Source organism: Xenia sp. Carnegie-2017, unplaced genomic scaffold (genome assembly GCF_021976095.1).
Source record: "Xenia sp. Carnegie-2017 unplaced genomic scaffold, XeniaSp_v1 HiC_scaffold_23, whole genome shotgun sequence".
In the NCBI taxonomy this organism is placed as follows: Eukaryota; Metazoa; Cnidaria; class Anthozoa; order Malacalcyonacea; family Xeniidae; genus Xenia; species Xenia sp. Carnegie-2017.
The window spans coordinates 17357403-17375976 of NW_025813486.1; the positions used below are offsets into that span (position 1 = coordinate 17357403).

The following is an 18574-nucleotide window of genomic DNA, read 5'->3' on the forward strand; positions in this document are numbered from 1 at the left end:
TCATAGTTCATCTCCACGGTTCACGAGAGAGAAGTTAGCTTATTTGTTATCATAGCTATTTTGCTTCTTTTCATGCAATGGGCAATGGCTTTTTTCGCCACAATTGTAGGATTTTTACTTCTTTCTTTAAAAAAGGACATATTACATCTCTGGATGTTTACGTATTTTCTGTAATTGAGTTTCATATGAAATTTCTCAAAGACTCAAGTCTGCATAGGTTTGTAAATGAAAACAAACAATATTGTATAGAAATTACTTTAAGTAACCTTTTTGTGATGTTCTGAAGTGCAACTACATCAAATACTTGTAAAGTTGTAGCACATTTTGATTTTGTTGTATTGATACATGAATTGGGCAAAATGCAAATAATCATCAAAACACTTATGCTTCCAATGGTGCTTATAATTCATTTGTAGTTTTAATACTTCAACCTTTCTTTTTCACTTTGTTTTGTTTTTCCTATATTTGCAATAGAAGTGCACTATAATTTGAATGATTAACACAGTTTTCACCTCAATAATAAATTTCATAAGCAGATTGTTGTGCATTTTGTTCTCTGAGTATCCACATCTGGTGTTTTGTTCATACAAGAATGATGAAGTGCAAGTAGATATGTCATAGCAAGGCAATAAAACCAAATGAATTACATACCTATAGTGTACTTTTATGCTAGAAGCATAAAAGCTTTTTAGAAATTAGAAAGTTATTGGATTATATTACCTCTATATCAGTAATCTCATGATAAGAAATAAGAAGCAAAAAATTTGTAGAAAAGCTTTGAAAAGTGAAAAACTTTTCTTTAAAAAAGCAGCAATAATGCATATGATAAATCTCCATTCTGTACTCTAATAGGTAAATAAGCTCAAATTTTTCTTAAAGAAATATAAGAAATATATAAGAAATACACAGTACAGTAACTTTAAAGGTTTCAATACTGTCCCTTTAACGCTTCAGTATAGTGCATTAGATATTAGTAACATTCAAACAACACTCAACTAAAATATTTTGATAAAGATATGACATGATTTAAACATTAAGTTACATAAAACCCAATGGCTTATACAGTTTGAAGCTTCACATCTGCATCGAGTCATCATCAATCTCAGTACAAATGTTTACATAGACACAAACTTTATTGCCTTCCATTTTATATGTTTGTAAATTGACATTTCATTAAGCATCAAAATACACACAACCTTCTTGCCATCTTTCTTTGGTTATTGAATTTATCTTCAAAGCATTCAAGGCATCCTTAGTGAATCCATTGTCTCCATCCATAGAATTTGACCAAGATTAAATTAAATAACTTTGGATAGGGCAGACAATAAATCAATTATCTTTACAGAATTATCATTTTTTAAGACTCTGCCTGGTCAATAACATCTTCCAGTCATCTTTACTCCTTGATCTTCCCTGCATGTTGTCAGCAAATAGAACATAACAAGCTCTGCTCCAATTCATGGGTACCGTTGGGGATGATCATTTCTTTTTGATACTTACTCAGATCAAAATGTGTGCAGGGTCTTTTTTGCTTTAGGGAAACTATTTTGCAAATAAATGGGTAAATTTACGATTTCATGCATTAATAAATGACAGAAAAGTATGCAGAATTTTATAAACTAAAACAGGAAAACATCAGTATATTTGGCGTTCAAGTCAGTCTTAAAAAATACGATCTTTAATATGTATTTTATGGCTTTTCAAATGCATAAATAATTGCTTTTCAATCGTTGACGGACTAACAAAACAAACAACTACCTCACCTGTGAGAAGCGATATGTTCCTTTTTGTGGAAATTACGACATCCAACAATTGAACGATTGAAGTGTTGGCATTATAAAAGAAATGCCAAGAAAGATATCGTCACAGAATATGGAACTAACGATATCCATATTCTGTGATATCGTGTTTGTTTTTGAAAAATTCTGTATAATTTACTGTAGACACAAGGGGGAGATCGAGAATGTTATTTTTCTGCAAAGCGATCATTTCAGCGGAAATACGTCTTTTGGCCGCCATTTTTTGGCGTTCTCGCCCCAGTAAAGTTAGCTGCTCCAGTTATTATAGAACTCAATGGCCAGAGCACTCTATAGAATAAGAGTTGGGACAAACGGTCTGGGGCGAGCGCGGAGCCGCCATTTTGGTTCCTACTTGCAAAGTGAAACTATAAGAATACTATTGGAAATTGGGTATATGCAAACTATATGCAAAAGAAGAAAGCAATTTAAGCTTATTCCATGGTAGTATCAAATATATTAGGAATAATAGCAAGCTCTTTGCGTTTTTTAACGATTTGCGGCAGACCTGATTTAATTTCATTGGTTTGAGCTTCGTTTGCGGTTTACTAGTTCGTTCTTCAAATTGATCGTGACCCATTGTAAGAAGTATTTTTCGTACGTGAACGTGTTTTCTCGGCTTATGTTCCGACTCTGTAACCAGTTATCAAGATCTTTAAGCTTGGTGGCAAGCGGCAATGTTATCCTGGCATCAGTGTAATCAAATACTTGGACAAGACTTTGTTCGAAACTTCGAATCATAGTAATCATGCAGTTTTGGTAAGGAAAGATTTGTGTTCAAGATTTGTAACAATTTAATGGTAGTGACTGCTTTATGCCCCACAATTTAATCCAAGCATGATATTTTTTATTCTGAAAGAACACAAAATTTTCTTGCTCAGCAGAAAATGACAGACTTTTTTACTTTTTAGTTATTGAAATATGCAATGATTTGACCAAGATGCATTTGGCCTTAAACGTTTTATTCCTTTATATGAAGTTATTTCGCCTTTATCACTTTATAAAGTATTAAAGTTTATTTCTAGTAAAGTTTGTTAGGGATTCTGCTGAAAATTTTGGTGAAGCATTTCTTTAAAATGAATATATTATTTCTATAATATGAAACATTTCTGTTGTTGAAGAATAGTATGTTTGCTATAAATGCTACTGTTTGTAGTCTTAAATTTATTGGTTGAGGAATGACAAAACTTCTATATGTGTTTAATGATTAAACAGGGGTGTGTTGGAGGGAGCTCAGCCTCGTTTGTTCAAATTCTATGCCTTGTATTGCCAGTGAAATATATATATCTAAAAGCTAGCAGCACCTAAATATATATCAGAAAGCCAGCAATATTTTAATATATATGAGAAAGGCAGCAACAGTAGTAATATACATTAAAAAGCCCAAATAGCTGAAATTCTGGAGATATGCCTCTGTGATCTTATAAACCAAAACCTACAATTAAAATATCATCGACAAGTCTAGAAGAGAAGTAATGTTCTACTTTAAGCTACGGAAGTAGGGTACATTTGTACAATTCATTACCAAAAATATACTGTAGTCAGCTGTTTCAGTGAATATCCTAATTATAATTACTTCATTTTTAAATGATGAACTAAAAATACAAAATACAACATAGAAAATCATAAGAGTTTTGTGTGATTTGGTGTAGTTGTTTTAGTGTGGAAGTGGCTGAGAATTGAGAGGTTTGTAGATTGACCAATTTCAGAACATAATGAGAAATCATCTTCGATTAAAAAACAAGCTTTGGAGTAAGAAAACTATTGAAACTGCATCAGCACGAACTTTGCAATGTTATTTGGCCCAAAAATGTTTCTCTGCTTGAGTCAGTTAATTGAACCTTATATCAAAAGCAATTCAGCACAACAATCAGCATACGCAATCAAATTTCGTATGTTCGACGTAAAGGCATTTCTTTCATTTTTTTCGTAATCCTCGATTCTTGCGATATGTAATGACATTTAGCAGCCTTCAACAATCAGTTATTACACACTTATCCATAAAAAAAAACCAATATTATCTCAAAATACTGTATTACTAGCAGCAATTGCTATACAAACACTAGCTCAAATTTCAAAACTAGGAACCAAAATGGCGGAAATTGATCAGGTGATCTATATTGCCCAATCAACGAAAGCTAAACGGATAACAATAGATGTCCCAACTCTTTCTTATAGAGGGCTCTGGTTGGTGCAACAATCCCGAGTCTCTTTGGCCGAGTGAACCACCTAAAAGCCACGAATTTCATTGTTTTTTAGCCTACGTCACGATGGGAAATCGCTGCTGACAATTGCATCTAAGCCCACGAACATCAAAATTTCATTCTGACCATTCAGTTCTATAATAACTGGAGCGGCTAACTTTACTTGGGCGAGGACGCCAAAAAAATTGCGGCCAAAGGACGTATTTTTGCTTAAATGATCGCTTTGCAGAAAAATAATATTCTCGACCTCCCCCTAGTGTCTATAGTAAATTATAAAGAATTTTTCAAAAACAAACACGATATCACAGAATATGGATAATGTTAGTTCCATATTCAGTGACGATTCTTTTTTGGCAATTCTTTTATAATGCCAACACTTCAATCGTTCAATTATTGGATGTCGTAGTTTCCACAAAAAGGAACATATCGCTTCTCACAGGTGAGGTAGTTGTTTGTTTTGTTAGTCCGTCAACGATTGAAAAGCAATTATACATGCACTTAAAAAGCCATAAAATACATATTAAAGATCAGGGGCGGATCTAGGATTTTTCAAACATCAGTCATAAAACGTCGAAGGCGCTCCGCACCTGGGGGGGTCTGAGGTATTCTCCCCTGAGAAATTTTGAATTTCAGAGCCTTGAAAATGCCATTTTCAGCGTTTTAGAGAAATACAAAATGTATTTGTGGGCATCGTTTTGCGTAAAACAACACATTTTGCTTACGTTTTTCAAAAAAATGAAGTGAACAATACTTGAATGTTTTGCCAAATATTTAGGCTCATTATCATGCCAAATATATGGCTCATTAGCATGTCTAGGAACGTAAAATTTATTTTACAATAATGCTATTCAAAAACAGATATAGTCTTTAAAAATTTCTACCAAGTTGTCAGGCATAGACCCCTCTAGATACCCCATTCAAACCTCTATGTAATGAGTTAAGTTAGAAATTTGGTACTACAAGTGACAGTTCATAGATATAGAAAAGCTCAGACTTCAAACCATGCAAGTTTATTGTAACCCTTTACCCATCTCACATCAGTATTAGCAAATTCACCTTTTGGGAAAAAATTCAAAATTTTTTTCTGCCAAAGATTAAGCAAAAATTATCAGAGTGAAAATTTGCAGTTAAAGACAGCTTAATGCCATAAATGTTTATTAGGCATTTCACTTGACTATTATCTTCTGTAAATATGTGCAAGGTGTGCTATATAGCAATCACTAGTAGCATTGTATTTGCAAATACAAACAGAATGTAACCAACATGTTTTTAATTATATCATTTTATGAATGTTAAAATTGGTTCATGTGTCATGCTTACTGGTTATGATAAATATCTTTTCATATGATTAAAGCTCGTTTAAATGTAAATCTGAAATAATTTAGTTTAGAAATTGTAATGATCATCAGAAAAATTACCTAGTGATCATGAAAAATACTTTACTGCTTTGCCAAATTTCAAGGTTTATCTGCATACATAGGAAGACATTTTTACTTTATAGAAAATGCTTTTCATACATCAATAGCCCTTTAAGTTTTATGGCAACCAATCTGGTATGAGCCGTAGATTAACACACCTTTACATCTCTACATGAGGTGTTCAGTTAGAAAAGGGGACAATATGTGACATGGGACAACATTTCATGTATGTGAAATACTCAGTTTAATACCATTTCAGTCAAATTGTCAAAATAAAAAGCTTCATGGATCAGAAGACTCAAAGTCACAGGTTATAGTAAACAGCTTCACATGTAATCAATGTTAGTTTTCTCAAATCTTAAACAATATGTAGTATAACTGTCCAATGATTGAATGATCGATGATCATAAACTGAAAAGCCCAAAACATTTGTTTATGATAAAGTAAATAGTAGTATGGCGCCTTATGGCCACAGATTTTTTGTCCATTGAAATATATTTGCAGGAATGTAGGATTTCGCTGCCGTATAACGGCCACGATTCCCCAAGCACTAAAGAAATCATAGCTAAAAGTCCTTCGTCAACAACAATTTTAAAAGCATCGATCTGCTTACCATATGCCATATTGACATAAATCTCATCACACACTCGCATAATTGACTTTGATATATTACATTCATGCATACACTTAACTTGTCCTTTACTTACGATTTTCGATGTAAATTTCTGCTGATAAAACTCAAAACAATGTTGGCTTTCTTTTGAACATCAATGACTGAAATGTCGCTGGCGAGATCGTCTTTGCCAAGCATTTAAAATTTATCCATAAATTTTTCACCCTCTTGAAAAAATTCACAGTTTGGACAGCAGCATTCATGTCAATATATGAATTTGTAAAAGATTTCCATAAATTCCATGTGATTGTAGTTTAGTTTGTATCATGCCTATAAAAATTACTATGAAACGATCAAACATTCAATTCAGACAGTGAGCTTGACTATGTTAGTTCAGTTGGCTATCAGTCGAAATCCGTCAAACCAATCACAATAAAGCAAAAATTCAAATGAACCAATTGTAAGTTAGCATTTGGACTCCCTTATACGTCCGGCCACCCTTATTATCAGTCTAGACCATTCCAGACTGTCCACTGATCTGGCTATTGACCAATAAAATAAGCGTTTTTGACGTTCATAGACTCCTTTATCCGTCGAACCAGTCAAGCCACCCCGCTTATCAGTCGGTTATTCCAGGTCAATTAAAATTCAACTGATCTGGTTACCAACGAGATATTCATTGCATTAGTCATTAGTTTTCAATAATAAATAATGCGGGATTTTTATCACGAAGTAAATGCGATAAGAAAATAAGAATAATTAATGAATTTTTAATTAATATGAATAGGTAATTTTTGAATTTCAAACATCAGTCGCGCGACGGATTTGACATACTCTAGATCCGCCCCTGTTAAAGATCGTATTTTTTAAGACTGACTTAAACGCCGAATATACTGATGTTTTCCTGTTTTTGTTTATAAAATTCTGTATACTTTTCTGTCATTTATTAATGCATAAAATCGTAAATTTACCCATTTATTTGCAAAATAGTTTCCCTAAAGCAAAAAAGACCCTGCACACATTTTGCTATGTGAGTAAGTATCAAAAAGAAATAATCAGCCCCAACGGTACCCATGATTTGGAGCAGAGCTTGTTATGTTCTATTTGCTGACAACATGCAGAGAAGATCAAGGAGTAAAGATGACTGGAAGATGTTATTGACCAGGCAAAGTCTTAAAAAATGATAATGCTGTAAAGATAATTGATTTATTGTCTACCCTATCCAGAGTTATTTCATTTGATCGTGTTCAAATTCTATGGATGGAGACAATGGATTCACTAAGGATGCCTTGAATGCTTTGAAGTTAAAGTTCATTATCCAAAGAAAGATGGCAAGAAGGTTGTGTGTGTCTTGATGCTTAATGAAATGTCAATTCACAAACATGTAAAATGGAAGGCAATAAAGTTTGTGTCTATGTAAACATTTGTACTGAGATTGATGATGACTCGATGCAGATGTGAAGCTTCAAACTGTATAAGCCATTGGGTTTTATGTAACTTAATGTTTAAATAATGTCATATCTTTATCAAAATATTTTAGTTGAGTGTTGTTTGAATGTTACTAATATCTAATGCACTATACTGAAGCGTTAAAGGGACAGTATTGAAACCTTTAAAGTTACTGTACTGTGTATTTCTTATATATTTCTTATATTTCTTTAAGAAAAATTTGAGCTTATTTACCTATTAGAGTACAGAATGGAGATTTATCATATGCATTATTGCTGCTTTTTTAAAGAAAAGTTTTTCACTTTTCAAAGCTTTTCTACAAATTTTTTGCTTCTTATTTCTTATCATGAGATTACTGATATAGAGGTAATATAATCCAATAACTTTCTAATTTCTAAAAAGCTTTTATGCTTCTAGCATAAAAGTACACTATAGGTATGTAATTCATTTGGTTTTATTGCCTTGCTATGACATATCTACTTGCACTTCATCATTCTTGTATGAACAAAACACCAGATGTGGATACTCAGAGAACAAAATGCACAACAATCTGCTTATGAAAGTTATTATTGAGGTGAAAACTGTGTTAATCATTCAAATTATAGTGCACTTCTATTGCAAATATAGGAAAAACAAAACAAAGTGAAAAAGAAAGGTTGAAGTATTAAAACTACAAATGAATTATAAGCACCATTGGAAGCATAAGTGTTTTGATGATTATTTGCATTTTGCCCAATTCATATATGAATACAAAAAAATCAAAATGTGCTACAACTTTACAAGTATTTGATGCAGTTGCACTTCAGAACATCACAAAAAGGTTACTTAAAGTAATTTCTATACAATATTGTTTGATTTCATTTACCAAACCTATGCAGACTTGAGTCTTTGAGAAATTTCATATGAAACTCAATTACAGAAAATCCGTAATTATCCAGAGATTTAATATGTACTTTTTTAAAGAAACAAGTAAAAATCCTACAATTGTGGCGAAAAAAGCCATTGCCCATTGCATGAAAAGAAGCAAAATAGCAATGATAACAAATAAGCTAACTTCTCTCTCGTGAACCGTGGAGATGAACTATGATATACTTTTTTTGTATAGACTAAAGAGTTTAATCGATCAAACAAGTTTGACGCTGGTAAGAAAACGACGCACATCTGCATTCATAAATGTGTAGCCGACATATCGGTCTTTCGTCGATAGTTATAAATGCATCCTCGTACGAGCAGATAACTGACAACCACATTTCACTCGCTGTTATGAATTTAAGGTTTTTACATCCATTTTCATCGAAAAATTGCTTGCCGAATCCGAAATACACACATACATTTTCCTCACTCTTTCCTCAGGAGGGAGTGGGAAATTGTGAAATTTTCGGAAAAGCGGTCAATTTCGGTAAATCTCAGCGGCAAAGGACGAAATCCGCCATTTTTTTGGCGTCATCAGATATCTAAGGCCGCCTTGAGATCATTGAGCTCTATAAGACCTGGAGGGGCAAAGGGGCCTGGGCCTCGTGGTCAAAAACATGGCGGATTTTGGTGGTCAAAGTCAGCGGAGAGACGCGGGCTCATGAAATGAAAACTTTTTCGCCCCTCCGGATTTGACCACCACAATTGCGTATTTATAGACATTACAATAAATATCAAAACATTTGTTGCGAAGTCTTATTTGAATACTTGCATTGCAAAAAATGCCGCAATCTTGTGTTGTACATGGATGCAAAAATAGTGCAAGAAAAACAAACTTTTCATGGCACCGGTATGCAATAAAATATTGTTCATTATTTCTCAAAACAAAGCACTTCGTTTTTGTAATTTTGTCGTTTGATGGCGTTATACCATTTCGTATGTAGTTTTTTTTAATTTTTTTAAAGCATAATCTTTAATTTAAATTGTATTTATCTCAAACTTTCTGCTCATTATAGCTTTCCAGATGCAGCAAAACACCCACATCTTTTGGAGATGTGGGTGTCTAGCATTAAGCAAAACTCTCGAACTATGAATGAGTTTGCCCCAAAGAAATGGAGTCGGATTTGTTCAGAACATTTTTCTGACCATATGAAGGAAACAGTCGGGAATAGAGTTGTGTTAAAACTGAATGCGGTGCCAACTATATTCAAAAATGCTGTGGTATGTATCATACAATAGAAGTATCTAAATTTATAATGTGTCCTTAAAGCTTTTTGTTTTTGTACAATTTGACAGAATATAGACTACAGTGATGAAGGGGCTAAAGGTTTACTAGATGCTGCTAGTTATATAGAAACACAACTCAATATTCCTGTGAATGAAGTATGTATTGGAAAATATATTTTAAGTGAAGGGGTTGAATTTGAAAAAAGCCTGGTGCCCATGCCAGATTTAGTCATGGATGATAATCAAATAAATTTGACCCAGAATGACTGTACTATTGAAGAACATGATAATCAGGTGATAAATTTGAACTGTTTATTGCATGATCATACATACAGTTGTCAATCTCCTTATAGACTGAAGCGTCAGTTAGAGGAGGTCATTGAGAAAGCTGAGTCACTTAAGAAAAAACTTAAGAACAGCAGGATGCAAAATGGTAGACTGAGAATGAAAGTCAATGATATGTCTTCTGTTGTTTCAAGTTTAACAGAGGAAGGTTTTGTTAATGTTGATCAGGCTGAAATTCTTAACAATACCCTTTCAGGAGTGTCAAGGGATATATTTAATAGGTTAACACATGAAGATAAAACACGTGTTTCCTACCCCCCTGAGCTAAGATCATTTGCTCTTACATTGAAATTTTATTCCAGGAAAGCTTATGACTATGTACGTGAAAAGTTTAATTTAGCATTGCCTCATCCAAGAACAATCCGCACTTGGTATAATCCAATTGATGGTGATCCAGGATTCACTCGAGATGCATTTGTTGCACTGAAATTTAAGGCTGAAGAAGCTAAAAAGAAAGGAGAATACCTTCTATGTGCCTTAATGTTGGATGAAATGGCAATTCGCAAACATGTTGAGTTTGATGGAGACAAAGTCTTTGGCTTTGTTGACATGGGAACTGGCATAAATGATGACGACTCACTGCCTGAAGCAACAGAAGCCTTAGTATATATGGCTGTTGCTCTTGATTCTTCGTGGAAAGTTCCTGTTGGTTACTTTCTAACTGATGGCATTTCTGGACAGATGAAAGCTGACCTGTCTAGAGAATGTATTGCCAGACTACATGATGTTGGTGTTAGAGTCACCAGCTTAACTGCTAATGGTCCATCTTCTCATCAAACAATGATGAAGATTCTTGGAGCAAAACTCTCTCCAGATAATTTTCAAGCATACTTTTGCATCCATGTGATTCACGTTTAAAATTTATACTTTTTAGATGTATGTCACATGATCAAATTGGTGAGAGGTGCATTGACCCAATTGGGAGAATTGAAGGATGCAAACAATAACCTGATAAGGTGGGATTATTTGATTAAACTAGTTGAGCTGCAGGAGTCAGAGGGTTTGCGCTTAGCAAACAAGCTTCGCTCCTGTCATATTCATTGGCATTCACAAAAAATGAAAGTCAATCTAGCTGTGCAAGCACTCAGTTCTAGTGTAGCTGATGCATTAGAATATTGTGAAGGTATGTTAAAACTTCAACAGTTTAAAGGATGCGGTGCAACTGTGCACTTTATTCGTATATTTGATCGCTTGTTTGATGTTCTTAACTCTAGAAATCCCATAGCTAAGAACTACAAGGCACCAATTAGAATGTGCAATTATACGTACATAAAGGATTTTTTAAATCAAGCTGTAGATTACATAAGAGAATTGAAGACTGCTGATGGCAAGTCAATTCTCTTGCATAAGAAAAAAACTGGATTTCTCGGATTCCTCATGTGCATTGAGGCCGTTAAGGAATTAACAGAGGAACTCGTTGTTTCGGAGAAACCAGTTCTCAGGTATTTGTTGACGTACAAAATGAGTCAAGATCACTTAGAGCTTTTCTTTTCAGCTGTACGAGCGGCGGGTGGATGGAATAACAATCCAACACCACGTCAGTTTAAAGCTGCATACAAGCAACTATTGATGAGACATAACATCAAAGGAGGACATGGAAACTGTATTGCTCAAGATAGCACTGAAATCTTGACAAAAGTAAATGATCGTTGCGAGACAAATGAAATAATGGCAGATATTTCTGATGTGACAACGGCAAGACGATATGATATGAAGTTGCGAAAACCAATTGAAGAAGAGCATGACTATTGTGACGTGCCCAACTTCATTGCTTTGTCTGAGTATAAGGAAGCAGCTATATCTTACATTGCTGGCTATGTTGTTAAAATGGTTGCAAGAAAGATCACTTGCGAAGATTGTATTGCTGCTTTGCATACATCGAAAAACAGGGCTCCAGACCTCTTTGTGTCTTGGAAGACTCATGGTGGCCTAAAAATACCAACAGATGATCTTCTAAAAGTGTGTCATGAGACCGAGAAATGCGTTATGCGAATGATTAATTCTTGCAACGGAAGTTTGCCACATTGTTCGCATATCACAGGTGCAATATCCAACACTGTTTTAACTGAATGTGTGGAGAGAAACGTTTTTAGTTCATTGAACCAGCATGTACATGATTCTGTTGTTACAGAAGATCATATCTTAAAGTTGATTAAATGTTGTAGTGACGCTTTCGTGAAGATAAGAATGCATCATCTGTGTAAGACAGAGAACCATAAAATTCAAGGAAATAAAATCAGAAAAAAACTGAGCAAACTAGTATTGTTCAAACATCAGTAGAATTTAAAACAATTACTCGTGTGAACGTATTAGTTATGTTCACGTGCGTGTTACATGGGTGTTACTGGGCACATTTGTGCTTTCTAGGTCCCATGGCTTTACGTTACATGGGTGTTACTGGGCACATTTGTGGGTCCCATGGCTTTATGTGTTACTGGGCACATTTGTGCTTTCTAGGTCCCATACGCCTGTTACAAGACATAATAATTCCATATGTCTTTCGTACACTAAGCGTCTTAGCATATAGAATGCAAAAGTAACTGCGATAATGCATCTTTAAAGTTATTTACCGTTACCAAGTAAGTTAATCCATGTTCTCTAATATTCAAAAGGTTATTTTGCTAAAAATTAATTTGAGTTTTATTTTTTTATGCTGGCATGTGTTTCTGCATTCTCGAGATATACACGCGTGGAGACCACGACTTTAAATTACTCTTGGTCTTGGAGGCGGGAAAATTTAAAGAGTCGTTTTTGAAATTTGACAAGTCTTTGTTTTGGTAAGTCGATTTTTTTACTATTGCCTTTTTTATCCTTGTCATTATCGCTTTTACAATGCTTTTCTGTAATTCACATATTTAGTCGAAATATATCGGTGCTGTATTATATTTAACACAAAAAGCGCGTTTTTTCGGGCAACTTATTTTTATGTTCAACATCGGTGTTGCTTGTTTTTTAGTCTCGCAAACACAGTTAAAATAAAAGAGAAGTAAGCATTCATGCTACTGTTTTGTTTATAAATCATATGTTCAAATACTAATGTTAAACATAAACTTATACAAAGAAATTACTTAATCTCTTTGTATAGTGGCAGAAGAAAAGAAAACGAACGTGTAATGGGTATGTTTTGTGAGTTATATTTTCAGTTTAACTATTTGTTGTTCTTACACTTAATATACTTGCAGAAGTTGATGATGCTACAGACCAACAAAAGAGACCACAAAAAGAAAAAGTCATGTGGTCATCCTATGGTATCTCTACCAATTCTCATACCACTAAAAAAACTTCCAGTAGTGCCAGTACAATCATATTGAAATTGGAAATGAAATATAAATAAACAACAAAGAAATAAGAATGACAACCCTATTCTGTCCTGCAAACTGTAAAATACTTATTATATTTTTGAAATGTTAGGTTTTACAGTGAAAACATTCAAATACATTTGAAGTCTGCAATAGATAATATTTTCCAATTGCAGCATATGAAGAGAGCACTACAAGTGTGGTGGGAACTGGTGGTGGTCCATCCAAAAGTATGACTTTAATCGTTTTCTACAGAATATTTTTAATCCTACTTGATTTATATTATTGTAATACTTTATTATTTTACAGATAGAAGAAACAAATTTAATGGTATGATGTAATATATTGCAATTCATTAAAGACTTTGTTGTAATAACTTATATTTTAATAGACAATACTTTTCAATTGCAGCACATGAAGAGGAAGGCACAACAAGTGTGGTGGGGACTGGTGGTGGTCCATCCCAAAGTATGACTTTAATCTTTTTCTACTGAATATTTTAACCCTAATTGATTTACTGAATATTTACTGAATATATACTGAATATTTTAACCTACATCTTCAGAGTCATTTGACTCTGAAGATGACCACTAAGGTTGTCGAAACATCAGTCAACAACAACAAAAACAGTCCTTCTCAGGACTATACCAACCTGGACGATCTACATTTACAAACATGTAACGATACTCCCTGGTTCAAACCATTTACTTTATATTGCAATTCATTAAAGACTTTGTTGTAATAACTTATATTTTAATAGACAATATTTTCCAATTGCAGCACATGAAGAGGAAAGCACTACAAGTGTGGTGGGGACTGGTGGTGGTCCATCCCAAAGTATGACATTAATATTTTTCTACTGAATATGTTTAAAATGTTTTGAAATATAAAAATTTTTTATGACCCTACTTGATTAATAATATTTTAACATTGTATTACCTTTGTTACATTACAGATAGAAGAAAAAAATTTCATGGTATGGTACATAATATCATAATTTGTTAAATACTTTGTTGTAAGAATTACAATTTTTTCAATTTCCATAGGCAGATGTCAGAAGTGTGGTCTTTTTGGCCACCACATAACTGAATGCAGAGCAAGTAGGTTCACATTTTTGTAGTATAGACTCTTGTTGTTAATATAACAATCTGAAACATTAATATTTTTTAGGAATGATGTGTCGATATTGCAAAAAGAAAGGGCATGTTAAACAAACATGCCCTATTTTAGCCAGAAAAATTTCGTCAACTCGAAGAAGAGTGACAAATGTTTTCAAAAATTGCCAATTTAAAGGCAAATTAATGTAGTTTATTAAAAAACAACGTTAATTGTGTTCATTGTGTTATTACTATATTTCCTTATTATATTTTATTGGATATTACAATTTATTTTATTTATAATTTTACATATTTCTTTTAATATATATTGGATTCATTTCTACCTTGGCAAGTTCATTTTCTTTTTCAATTTCCTTTGATTATACTTGGTACAACTGCTTTAACAGCACCCTGTTATAATAAGATACAGACCAACATTGACACAACATTTAATACATACATATTATTATATGGATTGCTTTTACCTTTTTGCAGAAATTCATAAATTTCACTAAATAGTTGTATACAGACAACCCATATATCGAATGTAAATCTTATTCACTTAATAAATCTAAAAAAAATTTAAGTTTAGAGTAAGTTTATTGGTTCACTTGAGGCTAATATCCATTAAAGGCACCTGTTTTTTGTTTGCATTATACTTCACTACAGTGCTCGCACTTAAAGTAAGTTATATCGTGAGAACAATGGTTTTATTTACGAGTAGTCTGCCGAAATGCATAGTGCCTCTTTCTAGCTGTAAATAACGATTCCTTCGAATTGTTGGGTTAGTGTTCTGGTTAAAACAGTTCTTTTAAGAACTATTACAATGTTATTATCACCATTCACCATGGTATTTGCCATTTTGAAATCCATCTTTAAATGGTTTCATTTTATAAAAACATGTCATGAGCCGTTTGATAATAGGTATTTGCCCAAATTTTAAATTATGACCAATCAATTTAATCATGAAAGGCAGTTAAAAGAAAATATTTACCAACATTTGTAGTTAAGGTGAGTATTGGTGTTTTTAAAAAACGTTAAATATTGACATCTTAGATTTTCGCAGGTTTTAATCACCAGCTATATAACAGACACGATTACATCTCAAAATTTAAAACAACTTTACTGATTTCTATCAAAAATATTCAAAGTTTCTTACCTTGAATTTTATTCGTAATATCAATCTACATGTGCCGTGATACTTCAACGCCATGTTTTCGTAAAAACATATAAATCAGGAGGGAGTGATTATTGAAAAACATTTTCAAAGTGGAAGTTTTGACCACCAAAATCCGCCATTACCGCCATGTTTTTGACCACGCGGCCGCGCGCTAATAATTTATACTAATTTTGTTGACGTTTCCCCTCCAGTTATTATAGAACTCAATGCTTGAGATAGCCGCTCTAGTTATTATAGAACTCAATTATTCTGACTGATGCACTTGAGCCAGCGTTATAAATCTTCAAACCTTCAAAATTATAATTACATGACTATGGCATTTGGATTATTTATATCTTAAAGTCATCATGGCTGAAAGTAGGCATATATACGATCTTGGCTCATTGATTCAAGACAGTAAAACCAGCGAGATTTCTTCTGTAAGAAAGGATTATGAAGCAAAAGTCTCTGCTGCCATTCCGACTAAAACAGACCTGTTTCGAAAAGGAAAGCTGGCGAGAGATCTTAACGCAGAGTTGCTTAACCCTAAGCATATGGGAGATAATTGGCGGCCTTTAAAGTAAGTAGCTTGAAGTGCTTACTGCTTACTATGCTTGTCATTGTAATGCATAGCTATAGGTCTATACTTGTATTTATGTAATGCTTATGGCTTACTCTTTTTAATGTTAGGAATATGATGGGAAGGGGCACATGGGGTGTTTATTCCCTGTCGAATTTATTTAAATTTCAAAGCATCCTGACCTGAATTAACCTATTAAATCAAAATTTACTGTATTCTATTTTACAATGTCAATTTTCAAACTCCATGTCCAATATTGTTGGCTCAATGAAATTTAGCCAGTAGTATAATGCAATGCTTTGGATTTATGCCATAACTAGTGTGCACATAATTATGCATGTTGTTGTGCCAAGTTTATAAAGTGTCATATAACATAAGATCACAAAACATTTTATTCACAACTATATGTTTGAATTTGGGTAATCCTGCATATTTATAGTGGAGATTTCTTTGGATTAAAGTAACTGGTAGAAGTCTCTACGTACTTCCTGGAGAAATCACCACTCTACTTGTGCTCACATGGATATTGTGATTTCAAAGTTACTTAATATACATAAAAATATAAGAGCTAATAATTTAATATTAGATTACTTCAAGATATTTTATAGATATATAAATATTCCATGTAATATTTTGTAATATGTGCTCAATGTGCCAAACAGAGAGGGCACATTTTTCATACATTTTGCTTGTTTATAAATACTAACTTTCTAAGCTATGCAATGTGTTGAATGTAAGAGCTATGCTGGACCAACCATGTTATTCATTAGAGTTTTTCATTTTCATATTGCATGCCTAATATTGTCAATTTCCTAAAATTTAGCAAAGAAAACTGTAATTACATATTATTTCAGCCACAACAATTCCTCATTATTTCTTCCACACTTAGCTTGATAATGACTTTCATATGAAGTTGAAATATTTCTTTGAATCTTCTCTGTTGCTGTTATAACTACAATCTTGAGTTTACAAGATGATGTTTTTTTGAGTGTATGCTCTCATTTACAATCATGCACAGTGTGCCAAATTTCTAAATTTACCCTAAAACATTATGATCAGAAAAGGGTGGGTACACAGCAAAGCATTTCATTTACATAGATATTATGTTACTGTATGGTATTTACATGATTATTATGATCTCAAAAATACCCACTATACATAAAGATATTAGAGCAACAGTTCTATATTGTAATACTTTAACATATTTCATTGTATATTACATCACCATATTTTATTTTTGCATATGTGCATATGTGCATCCTGATCCTTATGTATAGGAGTCCTCACCATTGCACTTTGATTAAAGTTAGGAGGGCACATAGTATTAGCTATTAGGTACGTACTTATACTCCTCTTGAAAGCTGGTCTCATGAATTTGGTTGGGAAAGTATATCACTGGCATTACCATGCTTAGATTCAATTATCTAAAAAAATATTTATGGATTGTTAAAGGCAACCCAAAAAATTACACTTTAAGGCTTGATGAATGTTCCCCTAAAAGGCTTTTCTTTATCAACATAGAGTCAATAGTGATTTTATTCAATAGGCTTTCTTATTTTTATTGCTTGTGTAGAACTAGAGGTGATGGTAACTGCTTATATAGAGCGTGCTCTAAGGTGCTGTCTGGTAAGGAAGACTTGCAGTCTTTGTTGCGTGGTCTCACAAGCATTGAACTGTTCAGCTACCCACAGTTTTATTCATTCCATCCATATTTAAAGGAAAAAGCTGATGTGTTTGAGAGTGATAACATAGTTTTCTCTGCAACAGCATCTGGTATTGCACTGGGTGATAGTTATGACCGACATGATAAAACCTCTCGATCACAGGTTGTTACTCCCGAAGCTATAAGAATTGCAAGTAACTGTTGCTACTCCTCGTTGCTATGCATGTTTTCTCGTTCATCTGTTACTGGTATGAAAGTACGCTCAGTTTACCCTGACACCCTGGGAGAGACAAGCAAATATGCAAAATTTTTGAATGGTCAGATTCTTCCTCGAGTTGAGCATTCTTTATTTGTACACAAGAACTGGTCTTTCTTTGGTCAGCATATGGTGCATCTTCTCTGCCAGGACTGGAAACGTCTTTCAAAGCAAATCATTTTGTGCCTTTGATACTATTTTATTTAAAAGAATCCGTGGAGGAATTAATAAAATCAAAGGCTCCGAAAAAGCAAGTCAAAATCACTGATGTTTTCACAAGTGGCTCCCAAAACAGTTTGACTTCTTCATCAAGTGCAAATATCAATGATGCGGAACAGTCTTGTTGTGTTAGCCCACCTCGAACTTCATGTTTAGGCACATTTAAACGCGATCGTATTTTGATGGAAGCTCAAACTGAATCGCATAAGAAGAAAAGGCTTGATGTCAGTGAAGTTGATCCATTACATATTGGCAATTTTGTTGGTCTGGCAAATATTGATGATGACACGAAGTTCAATCTTTTACAACATCATTGGAAGCCTCCGCCATCTTTTGT

General features: G+C 33.5%; 1 long non-coding RNA gene across 1 annotated transcript; it reads right to left on the reverse strand.

The window, feature by feature from the left end:
- Positions 1-14532: 14532 nt before the first annotated feature.
- On the reverse strand, positions 14533-15600 carry LOC124448324. Its single transcript, XR_006949018.1, has 3 exons — positions 15520-15600; positions 14846-14931; positions 14533-14771 (listed from the first exon to the last, which is right to left on the reverse strand). It is a non-coding gene; the product is annotated as an uncharacterized LOC124448324 (long non-coding RNA).
- Positions 15601-18574: the final 2974 nt, after the last annotated feature.